The following is a 19,287-nucleotide window of genomic DNA, read 5'->3' as shown; positions in this document are numbered from 1 at the left end:
TGAAGAGAATGGAGAGAAAGTACTAGCAAATGCTAATAAGAACACTTTTTTATTTAGAGGATTCCAGTTAAAAACTAGAAGTATGAAAATTCTTCACATGTAGAAATTATTTTTTCCATCCTGATATTCCTTTGCATCTACTATTTTCATATCTTTAGCATATTCCATTCAGTGTTCCTCCACTCCTTCCAGATCAGCCAAAGTATAGGCTTGCTGCACAAGCTAGATATGTCATTCCTCTATTTTTACATATCCACAGGGTATTCTTCCATGTGTTTTGAGTTTGGATCTCACTTTTTGGTTTAGTTTGGGATGTATGTGTGTTCATTTATTTTTCCTTTCTCTGTTATTGCTTATTTCTTCTAATTCTTCCTTTAGGCAACTTTTCTTTTAAAAGTTCTTGTTTTAACCACAGTCTTTAAAGGAGATAACCTACTCAAAGTTAAAATTAGCTGTTGTTCCAGCACCTATCCAAAACACATTTAGAAGTATTTTTATTTCGTAGTTATTTTTTTACTCATGCCTCAATATACTGTGGACATCATTTGGCATGATGTCAAATGATTTTTAACATGCACAGGCAATTTAAGTAAAAGGTAATTGTTGGGATGTTAAACTTCCACAACAGAAAAAAACCCATCAATCTAATGCTTACAGAAAATAAAGATAGATAATTTGAAAAAATTTTATATCTTGCTGGATTCTAAGTACCAGCAGCATCTTATGATGCAGAAATAGGTTTTGAAAATGTGCAAAAACTTTTGCATTTTTAATTCCAACATAACATATTACTGATTTATCAGTTTTGCCATAACTTACAGAATAGTTATATATAGGATAACCAACATTTAATAAAAGTAGATTCCGTGTTCTTACAGATGCAATGCATTTTTTTTTTCTGTGAAGTCCATAGTCATCCATATTGTACCCAAACATGTAGGAAGACGTAGGTGGAAGTATATTAAATCTGACAAATGACCTCCCATGTGCAAAGGAGGAAATAAAGATTCATTCTCCATGTTTGTGCGATCATTTTGATGAAGGGAAGGCTAATTGAGGATGACATATATTCTAAATCTAATTCAAATCAGCATTTTTACATGAAGACTCATCACATTTCCAATGGTATGCTATACCATAAAACAGCTTAGTAAAGACATTGTGAATTAGAATCTGGATTTTTTTTTTTTTAATGCTTCAAAAGAATTGCCATTTTTAGTAGCAATGAGATTCCATTCTTACTATTAGTACAAACAAGGCAACTGTAGTATTTTACAACTCCTATGAGAAGATGGTGTTGGAGTTAATTCAGACGGCCAAAAATGTGATCAGAGAGATGGAACACCTCTCCAATGAAGACAGACTGTGAGAGCTGGAGTTCAACTTGGAGAAGAGAAGGCTCTGAGGTACGTCGTGGAAGCCTTCCAGTAGCTAAAAGGAGCCTACAAAGAAGCTGGAGAGAGACCATTAAGTAGTTTCATGTGGTGATAAGACACAGGTTAATGGCTCCAAACTGAAAGAGCATAGGTTTGGAATAAATATCAGGAAGAAATTCTCAACTGTGAAGGTCACCAGGCACCTTAACAGGTTGCCTGGAGAAGCTGTGGATGCCCCATCACTGGAAGTGATCCAGGCCAGGCTGGATGGACTCTGAGGAGCCTGATCTAGTGGAAGGTATCCTTGCCCACAGCTGAGGGGGTGGAACAAGATCATCTTTAAGCTCCCTTCCCATCCAAACCGTTCTCCAATTCTATTTTGTCTTAATACAATTAAGTTTCATGTTTCTGAGAAAATCACAACTACTATGGGATTATGTTGAGCAAACATGAGAAAACACAGGATTTCTTCTTGTGAAAACATAACCATTGCAATGTTAAATTCAGACTTTTTTCCTCTGGCATAAATTATGGTAATCATATTTAGGAAAAAGATTATATTATTTGTCTTTAAAAATGAGAATCATTAAGTCCTGCTGATTCTCATTTTAAATGGTAAGAAAAATCTTGAGGTCACTATTAACAAAACACAAAATTGGTAATTCATTTCCTTAAAAATATTCATATAATCTTACACAATTAATTTTGCTTCGTTAATACAAAAGTTTACAGATTGTGTAGGTAATACCTACTATGAAAAATCATGATCACTTCTCACAGGAAGATGAAATTGCATTTTGAAGACATATATGAAATTATGGTATAAAACTATAACTGTGCAGTGAATGAACAGGACAGAACATTTAGGAGATATTCCACCTGAATGCATGGGTAATATTTTTAAACCATTTAAATTAAATTTACATGGAAATATTTTTATGCAAGAAAAGATGGTGTAAACAAAGCTGATAAATTTATTTATAATAGTTGATTTCTGGTCACGATTGTCATTCAACCTTATCTCCATCATGAAAAAAACCACCAAACTTCAGGTTTCTCTAACATAGCACTATTTTAAAAGTAGATTAGCACCAACACGTGGGAATTTTATAGTTCTGGTATTTTTTTCCCTTAAATATTCTACAACTTTAAAACTGCACCATAAAATTTGGCAAATTTACTGCTCATACATTGGCAATAAAGCTGACAATAGCAATTAGAAGCTCTGATTTACCATTTCAGATATTTACCATTTGAGACATTAAATACACAACAGAAAAAAATAGTACTTAAATGTTAAAGGAAGATTGCTTTTCATGGAGTGGCCTCTTCAACACAGTGAAAATTATATGTGACTGTAGCCTTATCAAAACTATTCACAATAACGCCAAACAAAATATGAATGAGACACACAAATTTAAAAGAAAAAGTTAGAAAAAAGCATCATTAAGCCTACACCTTGCCAGCAGTGAATGATAGCTATAATGGGGCTGTTGCCCAGAAGAAGGGGCTTATCAAAGCAACAAGCCTTATTAAAGCAACAATCTCCTCAATAAAAACCCAGGAAGATTCCAGGGAGATGAGGATGTATTGACATATGTCATCATCCATTCCTATATGAAAAGATGATCTCCATCTTGTGGGTGCATAGTAACCACTGTGAAGTATTACTTCTACTTTGGAATACCAATTTTATATGTTATATGACATAGGAAACGTGAAGATCTGAGATTGTGCCTTCCAGTCTTTACTATGTTATTTTCTTAATTTTAATGAAGAAAATGCTCCTTTATCTCCTGAAAGTGGAAAAAGAGTACAGATATGTCTACGTCAGATAAGCATGTCTAAAAAACAAAAACAAAAACAAAAAACCCCTAGATTTTTTCCTTAAATGAATAGTAGCGTTTGCTTAAAAATCATGTTACTTGACTTCTGGATCCCTTCCTGGCTTAGCCTCTGCTTAGCCTCTGTGGTGTGTTTCCACTCATGCTGAACAAATTAAATGGAAAGAAACACCATTCAGTGAATAGTAACAGAAAAAAAATTCAAATTACACTGAGTAGTTTACCCATGTAGGTATTTTCCTGTGTAATAATTTACAACTTCTGTCACCTTCCCAATCTACTATTAGCAACTTTGGATATAAGGAGAGCAAAAGGAACACTGTAGTGTATAACTCAGGCTCTGCTGCTTGTAATGATTGTGTTCTTCTTTTAAGGCTTCATTTATTCTTGACAGAAACAATTATGTAGAATTATGTGGAATAATTATATCGAAGGCAGGTGGTATGCAGTGCTCAAATTAGAAAGTATAGAGCATTGTTTGGCTGCTATCTAGAATATCCCAAACATTGAATAAAAGTTTATATCAAAAGGCAACAATAGCACACCTTGGTACTTTATTATTTAATTCAAATATCCCAATATTCACAGCGTAGCTCAACAATATGCAGAAATAATCCAAGCGTAACTCCACAGCTAGGGGTTACTTTAGATTGAAATGCATACTCTTACCTATAGAAAAATAATTGAGTTATACAATAAACAATTGGCATGTGTATATACAAGTGTACTAGAGAAATTGTTTATTTTGAATTACAAAAAAAAATAAAAAGAGGAAAAATTGTTTAATATACCACCCCATTTTTATTCAATGTTATTTCACAATTTTTCATGTGCTTTTACTGTAATAATTTTAGGTGGAGTAATTGCAATATTAAAACAATAAACCTTCCCAAAAGTGATGCTACTGGTAATTTCATATAATCATAAAATGGCGTAGGTTAAAGTGGACCTTTAAGATCAAATCCTTCCAACCCCGCTGCCATTGGCAGAGATACATTTCAATGGATGAGGTAGCTCAGAGCCCATCTGGTCTTGAAGACTTCCATTGACTGGGTATCCACAGCATCTCTGGGCAAGCTGTTAAAGTGCCTCATGACCCTCACAATAAAGGATATCTTCCTAATATCTAAACCAAATCTGCCTCATTTCAGTTTAAAAACATTAATCTTTGTTGTATAACAAGTGCTCTTGTTATGTTGGGTCTGTGTTGGGTTTGGACCAGGTTTTGGTAGTGGGAGAGCTCCAGGTTTCTGTGAGAATGTGCTAGAAACTTCCTCCAAGTCTAGCAGACCCAATGCGAAGTGACTGCAGGATAGCTGTACGTCTGGCCAAGGCTGAGACCACTTAGAAATGATGGAAAAGCATCTGTGATATTTAAGAAGGGAAAGAAAAAAGTGGTTGCTTAGTTGTAATTGTGACCAGAGAAGAGAAGGGTGAGAAGGAGAGAGACAGCCCTGCAGACACCAAGGTCAATGCAGAAGAAAGGGAAGGAGGTGCTCCAGGCACTGGAGCTGAGATTTCCCTGCAGCTTGTGGAGAAGACCATGTTGAAGCATATGAGCTCCTGCAATATATGGAGCACCACAGGTATGTAGAGATTCACCACAGGAGCAGGAGGATGTCTGAGAGAAGGCTGTGAGCCCATGGGTGGCCCATGCTGGAGCAGGCTCCCAAAAGGGACGTGTAGAGCTGTGGAAAGAGGAGCCCACACTGGAACAGACTTCCTGGTAGGTCTTGCGACCCCATGGGGGACCCATACTGCAACAGCCTGTCCTTGAAGGGCTGCATCCTGAGGAGAGTGACTAGGAAGAGTGGAAGGACTGCTGCCTGTGGAATAGAATGTTTGGAGAAGTTCATGGAGAACTGTCTCCTGTGAGAGCAAACTCATGCTGTAGCAGGTAAAGGTTCTTCTCCCTGAGTAGTGTCAGGAGCAGTGTGTGATGCACTGACTGTAGCCCCCATTCCCTGCCTCCTTGTACCACTGGGGTAGGAGGCAGAGCTGGAGAGGAGGGAAGAGTGTGGGGAAAGGTGTTTTTAAGGTCTTAGTTCACTTCTCATTATCCTGCTCTGGTTTTGCTAGCAATAGGTTTAATTCATGTCTATAATTTGCTTTGCCCATGACAGTATTTGGTGAGTGATGTCTCTCTGTCCTTACCTGAGATCCTTATCCTCACTCAATCCCTCTGTCCATGTCACCAATGGAAATGTTAAACAGAACCAGTCCCCATACCAACCCTTGATGTACTCCACTTCCCACTGCTCTTCACTTGCTCATTGAGTTACTGACCATAACTTTTTGAGTGCAACCATCCAGCCAGTTCCTTATTTGCTGAGTGGTCCATCCATCAAATTGCTATCCCTCTAGTTTAAACACAAGGATGTGCTGCAGAACAGTGTCAAATTCTTTGCACAAGTCCAGGAGGACAATGTTGGTTGCGTTTGCCCCATCCAAACCAAAAAATGGATTGCTTACATTCAGCAGAACTAAATAGTGACAATCAAATTCAATCTTATGATAAGGAAGATAATTCCATTTGCTTTCACTTTATTGATATAATGGCAGTACAAGAAATAAATCCCTATCTCTTGTGCATTGTCACTTTAAGTAGAGAAAGGAGTGATGCAGGGATTGCACAAAAGGGGAAGTATTCACTGTTTTTTGATTTCCACCTATAAAGCAGAAAAATAGAAATATAATTTATGAAATTGAATTTCCTTTCTTTATAGCTTTCCAATAATTTTTTGCATCCCATGCAAGTTCTTGGCAGGATGTTGGATCCTGGGAGGGGAAAGAAATAAAAGGTTAAAAGAATTGATAAAATAAATTTTTTTTAAAATTCCAAGTAAAGTTTTATGGCTTTTCTACAGCCCTCTGTGAAATCAGTTAATATCTGCTTTTTGCTGACATCTCAGTTGGAAAGTTGAAAGTTTCTTGCTATTTAGATGGTCATCTTGTCAAAACACTAATCTCTGAGTTGTAAAAAAAAATATTTGAGTTAGTTTCTCTCACTGCAGAATACCTGTTTCTGTTATGAAAAGAAAAATATCCTTTGCCTCTTCCCAGTAAAGCTTTTTCCACTATGATCTTTTTCAATGTCAAAATCCTTTCTTGGCGTCATCATTAATTAACAGTTATTAACTGACTTTTCCCTTCCTTGCCTGCCAACAAAAAAAAAAAAGAACTTCAGAAATTAGTATCTTCCATTTTCTACATGGACATATTTAAAAATTTTTACAGGCATTTTTAAAGCTGTGTACTCAGGAAAGGTAGAGAGGTGATTTATTCTTCTATGGGCAAAATTTAATGACAATAAATTTTGCCAAGGGTTGATATATCCCTCTGACTCTCAAAGCCCTGCCAGTGAGTACTACTTTAACTATAGATGCTCATAGGTACCCTTATGAGGACTACCAGAAGTTAAACATATCTATTTGTGCTTAGTGTGGCAGAAATTTAGGCAAATTTCAGTGGATATTCTCACTTTAGATGCAATGAAGTTTTAGAAGAATTGATCCTATTCTTTCAATACCTTTCTTAGTTTTTTGTTTACCCCACAATATTTTTAGCTTTTTGTTTCCTTTATATTTTGCTACATTTATTACTCTCATAATAACTGCAAATGGAAATACAGCAGTTAAGATGTATCTTTTGAACAATATTACTTTTCTAACACCTTAATCCACAAGATATTATTTCAATTGTTAAACTTTTTTCAAATTCATGTTTAAAATTACAAATATACTATGATTTTTAGACGTGTAAGCAAAAGTGTTGTGGAATTTGAAATATGGCACTGTCAGTTTCAACATTGGTGAATCGTGTTAACGGAAGTAAATCTGATGTCACTTAATTTTAATATCTTACCTGTTTTTAAATTTCACTGTATCCAGGTCTAAAATAATGAAATTGGTTTATTCTCTGACAATTTACTGGATTACACCAATTTCTTTCCTCTTCATCGGAGGAAAAAGACACCATACATAAGCACAAGGCATGTTTTGCAAGATAGAATTTATAAGATCAATTTCCTCTAAAATTTCTTTCTACTAATAATTCATGAAATCTTATAATATCCTGAGTTAGAAGCTGCCTACAAGGATCGAGTCCAACTCCTGACTTCACACACGGCAACCTAAAAGTTCAATCATATGAGAGTTGTCCAAACGTCTTTTTCATGGCAACAGACTTGGGGCTTTGACCAGCTCCCCAGGGAACTTGTTCCAGCATTTGGCCATCAACTCAGTGCTGATTTTTCCCTACTGAACTTCCTCTGACATAATTTTAAACAGTCACTCATGCCTTATCACCAGACACCAGAGAGATCATCACCTCCCTGCCCTCTCTCCCTCATGAGGAAGTTGTTGACAGCAATGACATCGTTCCTCAGTCTCTTCTCTAAGTTGAACAAGCCCAGTCTTCTAAGCAGCTCTTCCTAGGTCATATCTTCTGGTCCTTTCATGGTCCTTTTTACCCTCTTCTGGACTATATTTTATGTATTTTATGTATTTCTTATATTGTTAATCCCAATCCTGCAAACAAAACTCAAGAGAAGGCCAACCAGTGTTTGGTATTGTGGGACAATTACTTCTTTTGCCAGTTACCTGTGCTGTTCTTGGTGCACCACAGGATACAGATGACCCTTTTCACCTCCAGAATACTGTGATGACTCATATCAACCAAGACCCCAGATCTATTTTCCACAGAGAAGGACTCCAGCCCCTTGCCTCATAGTCTTCATGTACATCCAGGATTACACCATCCCAGGGGCAGAATCCATAATTTGTTCTCATTTAATGCCAACACATGCCTGTTTATTACTTAATTTATATATATATATATATATATGACATATTGTAACTCATCTCTGAGTACACCTATATGGTCACTTTCGAAGAACTGAAGGAAGAAATGGATTTTTTTTCCTCATCAATAAAACTGGAACAAAAAATGTATTGAGGAAAGGACCTGGAATTCTTTATGAATTAATCTGGAATTTTCCAATATTGATATTTTCTGAAAGATATTTCAAAGGAAAGATTTGTTTCCTGTATTTTAAAAAGTATAAAATACAATTTTGGTAAACTTTCTCTAAAACATATTATAATTCTCACTATTATTTGTATTATTGTAATATAAAATAATGCTAGTAATAAAAATAATATTGAAGAAGTAGAAAAGACATTTATTCTCAGGTGGTGTGTATAAGGCAAAAGATGGCTATATGAAAATTTAAGATTCTTGAAACTTTTATCCATTTTTCTACCTTCTTTATTTTTTTGAGAACTCCATTCTTATTTCAAGTCAAGACTACAAAACATAGCAAATAAAATTCATAATGAAGTGTTTGCCCTGCCATACAATCCTTTTTAGTCACCTGCGATTTTAACAGAACTGTTTTGAATCAAAAATAATGTTGCTCATACTTAAAATATACTATTGTGTGCATGTGTGTAGTGTTTCTTTTTCCTTCCACATGTTCTCCACCTACAAGTCTGTCAGTCTTTTCCAGGCAGAATTAAACCTTAGGTCTTTTTTAGAACTGAACTCACAAACATGTAATTTGATGTGATGCCTTACACAACATGAAAAAAGGCTTTAAGTAATTCCTCCTATGAAGAGTGAAACAACATGAGGGAAATGAATTGCAGCAGTATGGAAGTGTTGCTGTAGTTTAGAAGTGCGTGTTTCCAGTATTAAGATCTTTGACTCCCCAGCCTTGTTGCACTGTGTCAAAGCTTTTAAGGTCTTTCATCATTTCCCCATAGCTTTTGGTTTCATTACCCTGTCTACATTTATTTGGTCACTTCCCCATTAATTACTGCAGTGAGCAAGTTCATTATATTTTTTTCTGTAGTCTTGCCTCTGTTACCTTTTTATTATGTTTTCCATGAAAGTGGACAAAAGACCAAAAGAAAAAAGGCACAGGATTTTAGATTGTATGAAGTGTTAAATAATAACACTGTTTTGCAGATGTGCTTTGAATTGTAGGAATAGCATTAGTAATGCATGCTTTCATTTTGTTATTTTCTTTAGAGGTTCTAAGAGGATTGTGTCTACCTCACATTTTAAAATAGCTTTAAATTCAACCTGTTTGCACAGAGCTAGGAATATATTAGGAAGATCTGCAGAATTGGGGAAAAAATAACTTAGCTTCATGTATTAAGGACAGAATACTTCATTTACATAAATTGTATTGAGTGCTACATTTGACCACATCTGTAATAATTTTAGAAATAAATTTCATTTTAAAAATCCATGTAATGTTATCTTGACTAACAAAATGTATTATAGCACATTACAACTATATAGATCTACCAAACTACTGAAATATTATGCCCACCCTGTTTTTTAAAAAATTGATTTTTTAAGCTTCTGCTTCTCTAACTACCATTTTATGGTAAATATTTATATTGTAGTGGCATCTCAAATGTGCTATTCACTGTGTAAACAATTAAATATGCACTTCTTATTTAATAACATATTCTGCCATCATTACATGTGGAGACCAGATCAATGTCAGGATATAGTTTCACAGTACTATGGGGAATTATGTTACAGTATGCAACGTGCTAATTTCCTAACATTGTAATTAAAGTTTCTGAGTGACAAACTTTGGAAATTAGATGTAAGTCTCCAGTGTTTAAGAATGTCTGAATCATTTGCCATCATGCTTGAGTACCTTTTCTCCTCAAAGTATTAACTAAACTGACTTGCAGGTAGGGGAGGGAGGGAAATTGCTTGTTTATATCTCTTAGCTTCTGCTTTGGTGAATTAGAAGTACTTGCATCACATTTCTCAAAGGCAACACATTTGCTGCCATGTCCTGTGAGTGCTGCTGAAGTTATATCTATACATGTTTTAAGGGGAGAAAGATTGGGGAAGACTTCTGAGAACAGGAGTATTTTTTTTTAAATGTTTTTCTCACCAACATTTCCATGAGATCCTACCAGCTATATTATTCCTAAGAATTTTAAGGGTTTTGAAACTTTAAGATTGAATCTGAAATGTCCTGAAAATGAATTTACTTATTTGCTTCAAACAGTTTTCAGTGTGTGTGTGGGAGAACTGAAAATCCAGATTTTTTTTCCTGCCCCACTCCTTATGTATGTATTTATTTGTTTGTCTGCTTCCAATTATTAAAAACTAGTAATATGTTATACCAGAGAGATTGTTTGAAAACATGTCACGGTGTGACTTGGTCTTTGCCAATTTCAATATATTTAATTTCTTTTAGAGATAGGATTTGGGAGTAGAGACAAGGCAGGCTCAAAACTTAAAAAGGCACAAGAAGAAATTTATTAATAACACAAAAAAAAATTCAGAATAAGATTCCTAGATTATTCTCTCCTCCCTTCATTCCACATTCCTTAACAACATCAAACAGAAAACACTTCAGTCAGTTATCCACCCAAATAATCATTTCAGTTCACTTAAGAGAGAAAAGTCCCTTTTTTAGTTATGGCTTAGGGGGTCTACATCCGCCTGGGAAAATATTGCAGATTATGACTTTCCTCCTATTTTTCACAGTCCTTCCAGAGCTGTGCTATGGGTTATGTTACACACTTGGGGTACCACTTTTAAAGGCAGGCTGCTGAAAGACAAAATTCTCTTAATCTCCCTTCTCTATCAAGTGTCTCTGTTCATATTCCAGTCCCAAAGACTGGAGAGCTCCAATTTCCCCGAGGCAAAGTCTTCTTCTCAAGCACCCATCCTCCCCAAGTATGTTTCATAGTTTAAAGGAATTTTAGTGTAATCACATTCCCCTTAGAGCCCCACAAAAAAAAAGGTTTTCAGCTACTTATCAGTTGCATCTTTTCAATCTCTTCCCATCAGGAACTTTATCTTCATTCTGCTGACATCTGTGGACCCCATGCTTTATTTCTTCTCATTCAAGGGAGCTCAGGAGATTGAGAATCTTATCCAGGCATTAAAAGGAGTTAAAATTGTATCAAAATCATGAAGAAAACCACATGGGCAGCTGGAGGCCTTTTCTCTCAGAATGGGGAGGGGAGGGGGAAGGGAGATCCTCTGGTGGCTCCTCGATCCCCCCCGCTTGACCATGCCACGTGGAGAGTCGGGCCCGGGCTGTGCGGGGCCGTCTGGAGCCATGTGGTCGGGGGAGGCCCCACCAAGCCGGGGCCAGGGTGCCGAGCCAGGCCCCCTGTAGAGCCCGTGTCGGGCTGGGGTGCTGGGCCGGACCCCCCACTGAGCCCAGAGCCGGGATGGGGGGCCGGTGCCCCGCCCAGGGGCCTCCGCACCTCCCGGGAGCCGGAAGCCGAAAGAGTTAACTTAATCCAGTGTGATTTGTGAAAGCGAAACAACCTTCAATTGGTTTCCCCAGCTGTCCATCACTCTCTCCGATTGGTCCCCGCAGCCCACAGGCGAAGCCCTCAGAGACGGGACAGCCCCTCTGTTTCCCGGCCTCGTGGTGCTTTCCCTGAGGCAAACCCACCTCTCTCCCCAGCGAAACCAGCACAAAACAGAATATTTATTCTTACCCAGAACTGTTTTTGAGCACAGCGCTTATTTTCTTAAACTTGCCAATCAGCTAGGTCAGTTCTTTGGTAGCTTAGACAATCAATGTGCTGCCTAGGAGAGGAAATGTTTTGTATTTTTATTATTGTAGGAAGTAAATTATCTTACAACCTCTGTTGTCAGGGACTCAAAACAAGATGAATTTTCTAGAATGAAAATATGGCATATAGTTTTTTCACTAGTATTACAAGAAAGAATAATTATTGCTACTACAGACTTACATGCACTTAGATGAGGTCAGAATCTCTAGCATCTGTTTACAGATGGCAAAATTTATATCTGACTTGTAATGATTTATAAGGGTTAGTGGAGGAAACCTCAGCATTGGAACCCCTGTATTCTGATCTTGGCCAGCAAACTGCACTTATGAGGACCCACTGCCTCTTTCGTAAAACCTTAGCAAATCTGAAAGTCTCTTATGTTTTAATATTGCCTTAGACTCCAGAGTACAAAATACATGTCTCTGTAGAAAACTCTTTCAGAGAACTTAATTACAAAAAAAGAGCTGTATTCATTCTTCAGGAATCACTAGCCCAAAACTCTTCAAGTTTTCTGGTCGATTTCTGTTTTCCTGGTTTTTTTCTTCATTTGTTATTTTATGGTGGGAGCAAAGACTATCCTAATGGAAGAAAAGCATTATTTTTACTTGATTTGGAGAATTCTTCTCTTTCTGAATACAGAACTTTTAAACATTTTTATTAAGGCCTAAAGAGGGTAGGGAAGCTGTTTCTTTGTTGCTCAGTGGCTTTTTTATGTTTGTTGTGACAAGGGAAGAATTGAGAGTAGCAAATAAGATGCATATTTACAAGAGATATTTCAATTTCTGGCCTTAAATTTAGTTATATATAATCAGATGTATGTTTCCCTCTTCCTAACATAGGTCATTGTACTCATTCACAAGTCCTTATAAGAGAGATCAAAATAAATAAATGCCTAACCTGGAGCAGATGCCCCTATGGTTTATGGTGGAAAGGAATATTTAAATAAATTCTATCTAGGTCACTAATGTTTAATCTAGTTTCTCTCTCTACCCTTTCTAATTTATCCCTGAACTCCAACTGCTTTCACTGCTTTGTCTGATTTCAGCTTAGAATTGTTGTTCTTAAATTATATTTACTTTGAAATTATCTGCTGCTAAAGAAGATTTTGAGTACTCTTGGCTTCTCCAAAGCTTTCGCAAAGGTCTTATCCACACTTGTGTACCCAAATTTTTTTCAAAAGTCTACATCTTCTACTCCAAAAATATTGTCTGGTGATACAACTACCTTGCTTCACTTGATAAAATCCAAAATGTGGTAGGAATGTAAAGAAACACGGATGGACATTTTAATTGAAGCTAAAAAATTTATTTAGTCTAGTGTCTCACTTTTAAATTACTCAAAAGAAAAACCAAGGCTGAAGAGAACAAACACTAAAACTTCCAGTTCTCCTCCTCCTGGGGAATAAACCAGCTCATGTCCAAACTCCCATTTCTCCTTCCTCAGCTTTTGGCAGAAAATGAAGCCTGAATATTTTAAGAGTTAATTAAAATATTTACTTAATCACCATTTATTTCACCATGTCTTTTTGTTTGTTTCTTTGGGTTTTCCTTGGTTTTTTTTTGTTGTTGTTACTTTGGGTTTTTGTTTGTTTGTTCATTTTGTACTAGCTGTGCAAAATTTAGATTTGAGGTATCATAAAGTTTGAAGAATATGTAGATTCAATCATCAACAGCCTGAAGACTTTCCTGGAAAATATAAGCTAAAAAACATTAAACATTTTTAACCTTTTTTTCCCTATTAAAGCCCTAGAACAGCTTATTGAACCTTTCTTAATCTTTAAAATATCCCTGTAAGATTAACTTTGCTTCTTAGATGAGTAGCTCTGTCAGAATGCTTCACCTGTAGATAGTTGTAGTGCCTAAGCACTTCTAACGTTTATTTTAATTTATAGTAAGTGTTTTGTAAATTAAATTTCTTGGCATGCTTTTATCTATTGTACTGTTTTAGTCTTTCACATACTTCAGTACCAATTTAGCAAGACTTTCATTGTGCAAATTAGTTCTGTATTGCCTAAGAGAAAACTCAAATATTTTCTCATAACACTAAGTTATATGACATTGGAATTTTTAGTTATAGCTCTTTGTTATGTTTCACATGGTGGAATTACACTGAGGTGAAAAGATATGTTAAGCTACAAAACAGCAATGCTTTTAATTTAAGAGGCTTTCCTGTTTCATTACTTTTTTACTCTTCAATGGAGCTACAGAAGATTGGAAATGAAGCTGTAGGAACTGAGTGTTAACTTTATGCATCGTATATTTAGAGTCTAACCATATTTTCATAAAGACCATCTGTAGGGGAAAAAAAAGCCCAACAAACCAGAACCATACAATCTGCCCAATAAAAGACCTGTATTCCACAAAAAAGAGTGATTTCCACAAAAAGAATTTTCATTTTGTGCTAGAGACTTATTTGGACCCTTTGGAAGTATATGACTGTATTTTGTATTCACTTTTTGCCATCCTATCACCTGAAATGCCCAGCCAGATTATGAGAAGTAGGTTTAGTGCTACATGCATTTTCTAATGTGTAACAGGGAAAATAGACATTTTTATAATGGATCAAGCACTTAATACTTCTAATGTATAGCATGAACTGCTAAATTATTTGAAACTTTCGATTAAAAAAAGGTACTAAATGTTTATTTTCTGGTGGCTCTTTATTTATTTATTTATTTATTTATTTTTAGAAATATGCAATTACCATTAATTTGAACAGTGGAATAAGAACAATTTATCTTAGGTGATGTATTGCGAAAAAGGATTTTTTCTTTCCTTTTCTTCAGGTAGATATCTTGAACACAATACTTCCATATGTACTGTATTTATATATGACCTATGCAGAAATAAAAAGCATATATAATTTGGGTCACATATGCTAAATATGTATGTTGGGTTTTGATTTTAAAAATGATGAATAAAAATTGTGGTCACATTGAGTCATTAAGTTTTAATTTATTGAATGCAGAAGATATTGCCATAAATTTATTAACAACAATTTTTTTCTTAAATTTTTCATATATTTACATATCTGTGACTGCTTTCAAGTTTGCTGATTATAGGTGATCTTTTCAAATCATCATCTATATGAATTTACTGTTTCAAGAAGAATAAATTTAAAACAAAATAATAAAACCTTAACAAAATATACATTTCATGGTAAATAATATAAATATTCTCTTGTTTCTCCTTTTTTAATAAATTGGCAAATTTTTTAAAATTATATTGACATTGATTTACATCTAGAATGCCAAAGAGTTTGCTCTGATCTTGCTTGTGACTCAATGCCTTACTGCTGCAGCAGGTGTACTTCAGAGATAGATTTTTGGCTAGTTTTCATTTGTCCTAAATTTAGAAATCTCCAGTTTGGCATGAGCATGAGAGGTCTTGTTCTTACAAGAATGCTTCTTAAATGCTTTCCATATAACTGTATGTAGAGTACAAGGTGCAGTTCATGAATTTGCTAGAATAGGCATTCATAATAGGAACAATGAAAAAGGACCCTCCAAATTTCTATAGGCTGTTTATGAGAAGAAGACAGTATGGTCATTGAAAGTTAGGTGAGAAAAATCCCATTCTTGCTGCTTCAGTGGACAGGCCTATATAAAATAAAGTCTGCCTGAAACAAATACTTTTGGTTTGGATAGTTTCCTGAAGGACGTGGTGCAGATAGCTGAAGGAGCACCACATCAATTTAAAGATAAGGATCTGCAGTTCTGATTTGTCTGCTTTCTACATTATATTAAATGAATGTGTAAACAGCATTCACAATAGCTCAGGTCTGAATTTAGGACTAAGCTAACAACTAATATACAGTGAATTAACTAAAAGACGAGTTACACACATTGAGAGGAAAAGAAAGATCAATGACACACTCCATTGAAGAGAATGACAATTAAGATAAATCATATGCTATGCTATTTAGCATATTTTCAACAAAGTACATTATACACAAACTTACATACATTTTTTTTTCTTTTTGACAGTTTGTGACTGAGTTCTTTGTGAAGCCATGAGCACTGTTGGCACAGATTCTCTGGATCTCCCCTGGGTTATTCTTAGTTTTTTTTATCACATTGCTACTAAAGCACTGACACTAAGTGCTGAATATATAACTTGTTTCTAATTAGATACCCTCTGTTTGCAAAATCTGTGACAAAAAAAAAGTGTTTTTCTAAATCTAATCTGGATAAAGACAACTCATTATGAGTAGCATGTGATATGTCTAAAGGTTCTATCAAACAAAAGGAGGTGTTTTCAAGCATTCCCCTAGAGCCCTGCTACCCTGATGGTAATTTTAAATTTGAAATATATTATCATTTAAAGAGCCTGAAAGATGTAAAGAATTAATTCTCTCTACTAAAGTCAACAAATAATTATGAGTGCAGGATTAGATTGATAGATTAGTGGCATGGTAAATTAAAAATAAAACAGTAAGGGATATATTAAATCAATCTAGCTACTCTGAAATTATTTATTAATATTCTATTTGGGAATTTTTAGAGACTGATACTGAAGGCACAGCCACAGTGTCTATGGGGATCCAAGTTTAAGAGATTTGAAAACGACGCTTTTTCCCCTCCCTTGTTATTTGTAGTCTTTAGCCTTTTGAATACTATGAATGTGACCTCATCAGCTGTTCACTTTTAATGAAGGTTCATTTCTGAAAAGAATATTGCACTTATGGTTTTGGTTCAATTCACAATATAGTAACACCTTACATGATTGCTCTCCTTTAGGATGAAAGCAGACCAAGAATTGCACACTAAAGATTAGCCTGATTAACTAGCGGGTATTTAGTCTGTAGGGCTTTACTTAGCTAATTGGAAATAAAACCTCCCAAGATGTACACAGAATGCATACCAGATCCTCAGCATCCTCTGTTTTGCTTAGTGATAAACTCTTGATATGCCACACTGATAGCCTGGCACAACTGGGGACCTCAGGGAAGGAAGCATGAAACCTATTCCTGGATGCTTATGACCTCTGTTATCCTTGTGGCTAAAAAAAGTGCTTCAGCTGAGGTGCATTTATGTGCATCTTATGTTAGCATTTAACTGTTATTTGACATAACAGAAGCAAAATTATGTGGTACAAAAACATGATTGGCATTACTGATCAGGATTTCATACAGATTCACTGACCTCTAGTTGCCTTCGCATATTGCTGCTCTTGAGTGAGTCTGCCCTGCCTCTTGTCATGTCTTGACTAAAACAATAGGGAAATCTCCCAAACACAAACATTCTGACTTTGAACCCATGTTTCTTGATTTATGAATTATGAACCTTTGCAAGAAGGAGATCTATATCCATAACTCTGGTTTTTAGGTGACTAGATTTTTTTAGTTTTTACAGTATGAATAAGATGTGGGATTGACAGAGCAGTCTCTCATTTTACTCAAATGGAAGCCTTATTCATTCCCATGATATACTGTTGGCAGCTGCTAAGAGACATTACCCTTTTAGTAGCTTTAGGTAAGCTGCAGCAAGAGGATGGGGTGGATTAGCAAAATATGGGGGGTGAAATACAGCACTGTTCAACCAAAGGCTTTCTTCTGAGCTATAGAATGCTAGGAAAAGGCTGTGACAAAGACAGGGTGCGCCTGAAAGGGTTGCTGAATGCTTGAGTGGCAGCTCTCTGTATGACAAGTCTTGGGGGATTGGGTACTTAAATCTTAATTACAAAAAACAATCATCATCAGGTATTAAAACTCTACAGGGAAATTGAAAGACTCAGAGAAGAGAATCCCAATAGTGGAGATCTGCTCTACGAAAATTTAATTGACTCATATTATACAAATAAACCTGATAAATTAAAAAAAAAAAAAAGTACCTGTAAGAAATTGTTGAGTGATTCTACTATAGACCAGATGCTGTGAGAAAGATAAGGGGTGGGATTTTCAACATGAAGAAACTCTGTGTCTGCTTAATGAAGAGCTAAATGCCACAGATGACCAAGTTTCTTAGAACAATTTGTAATGCACCTGAAAACAGAAAACCTTCTGGATCATTCAATGTCAACATTTGTGAAATATAAATTGATACATTTGCATATTATTTAGGGTTTGTCATGCCTATATGGTGCAAGCATGTAAAAAAATTCTTCTGAAAGTCTACATTGGTGGAAATGTCTCTAAAAAAGCAAAGGGCTTTACTGTAGATGTGTAATAAAAATAATGGGTTCTACTATCACTCACTGGAACTGAAGGAGAATAGCAGTCATTGTCAGTGATGGATTTTGTGGTAGTGGTGAGCAGGAGTGCAAAGCAGGTCTCAGTTTGGGGGAAATTATTTTCTAGTTAAACAGTGGCCAATTTTAGATCTTTTCAGAAACAATAAGATAGTTCTGTCACACTCAATTCACAATATAATTAACAATGGATTTTTTATTATTTTCATATTTACTAACCAATTTTGTTATTGTAAATGACTGACATAATAGGAAAAACAAAGTTTATAAACAAAAATATTCTGCTTAGAGTATACTGAATTTGTTCTGTGCTTTCTTTATTAACCCTATTGACTATAGCACTAATCATAGTGACAAAAATACAGTAGGTTGTTTCTTCATAATATTTGAAAAGAACATTTTTAAAAGTAAATTTCTATGGCCTGAACAGACATAGCACTGTGTGCTTCTCATGTCAAGTCATGGTTCAACTCTACATTACTCTAATGACAAAGGCAGCCTGAGAGGTTTCCAGACTTCTTGGACTATCCTGGCATTTCTACCATGACTCACAGCCTCAGCTGAATTAAATGTATGTCCAAGCATGATGTAATATGGACTAAGAGTGATGAAAGTTATAAATAAAAATCCAATATCCTTGTGAGTCCTTCCCAGCTACTTCATTGAACACAATTCTGGGGATTAGAAATGACTGTGTGGAACCAGGAGCAAGCATATATGAGGGAGGGCTAGCTTTGCAACTAGTGAAATAAAATAGCATGGAACTGTTCTCTCAGACATAACTATTATGCTAGCTTTTCGAAGGCATTTAAGAAGGGGGTTAGTCTCTTTCCACAAACAGAACAAACTTAAATAAGATGCTTAAATCAGGTGGCTAACTTTGGACACTTAGAGACACAAATGATGCATGACTAATCCACGAACTTTGCAATATTCAGTATTTAACATATGCCATGTTTCCTTTAAAATATTGGCTGCTGTTGTTTCCCCTCCCTTTCATGTATGCCTCAAGCTTCAGGAACATATGACTTCAGTTGTAGACTCTTTGCTTGTAGAATTCCTTTTAAACTCAGTGGGAACTCAAATTGTGGAGTCTGTCAGATCAAATACTCTCTTCTGTGGAAATGAAAAAAGACATGACTGAATAGGGAGTAAGACACTGTACTATCAGTCCAACAAGAGTGCTGTTTTCTTCCTAACGTTAAGCTTATTTAAAATGGCTATGATGCTTATAATAACATTTTATTTGAAAAAAAAAAAACAAAAAACCACCGAAAAACAAAGAGACCTTCCTCACCCCATT

The sequence above is a fragment of the Oenanthe melanoleuca genome, chromosome 1, assembly GCF_029582105.1.
Source record: "Oenanthe melanoleuca isolate GR-GAL-2019-014 chromosome 1, OMel1.0, whole genome shotgun sequence".
Classification (NCBI taxonomy): Eukaryota; Metazoa; Chordata; class Aves; order Passeriformes; family Muscicapidae; genus Oenanthe; species Oenanthe melanoleuca.
This window is presented reverse-complemented; position numbering follows the sequence as displayed.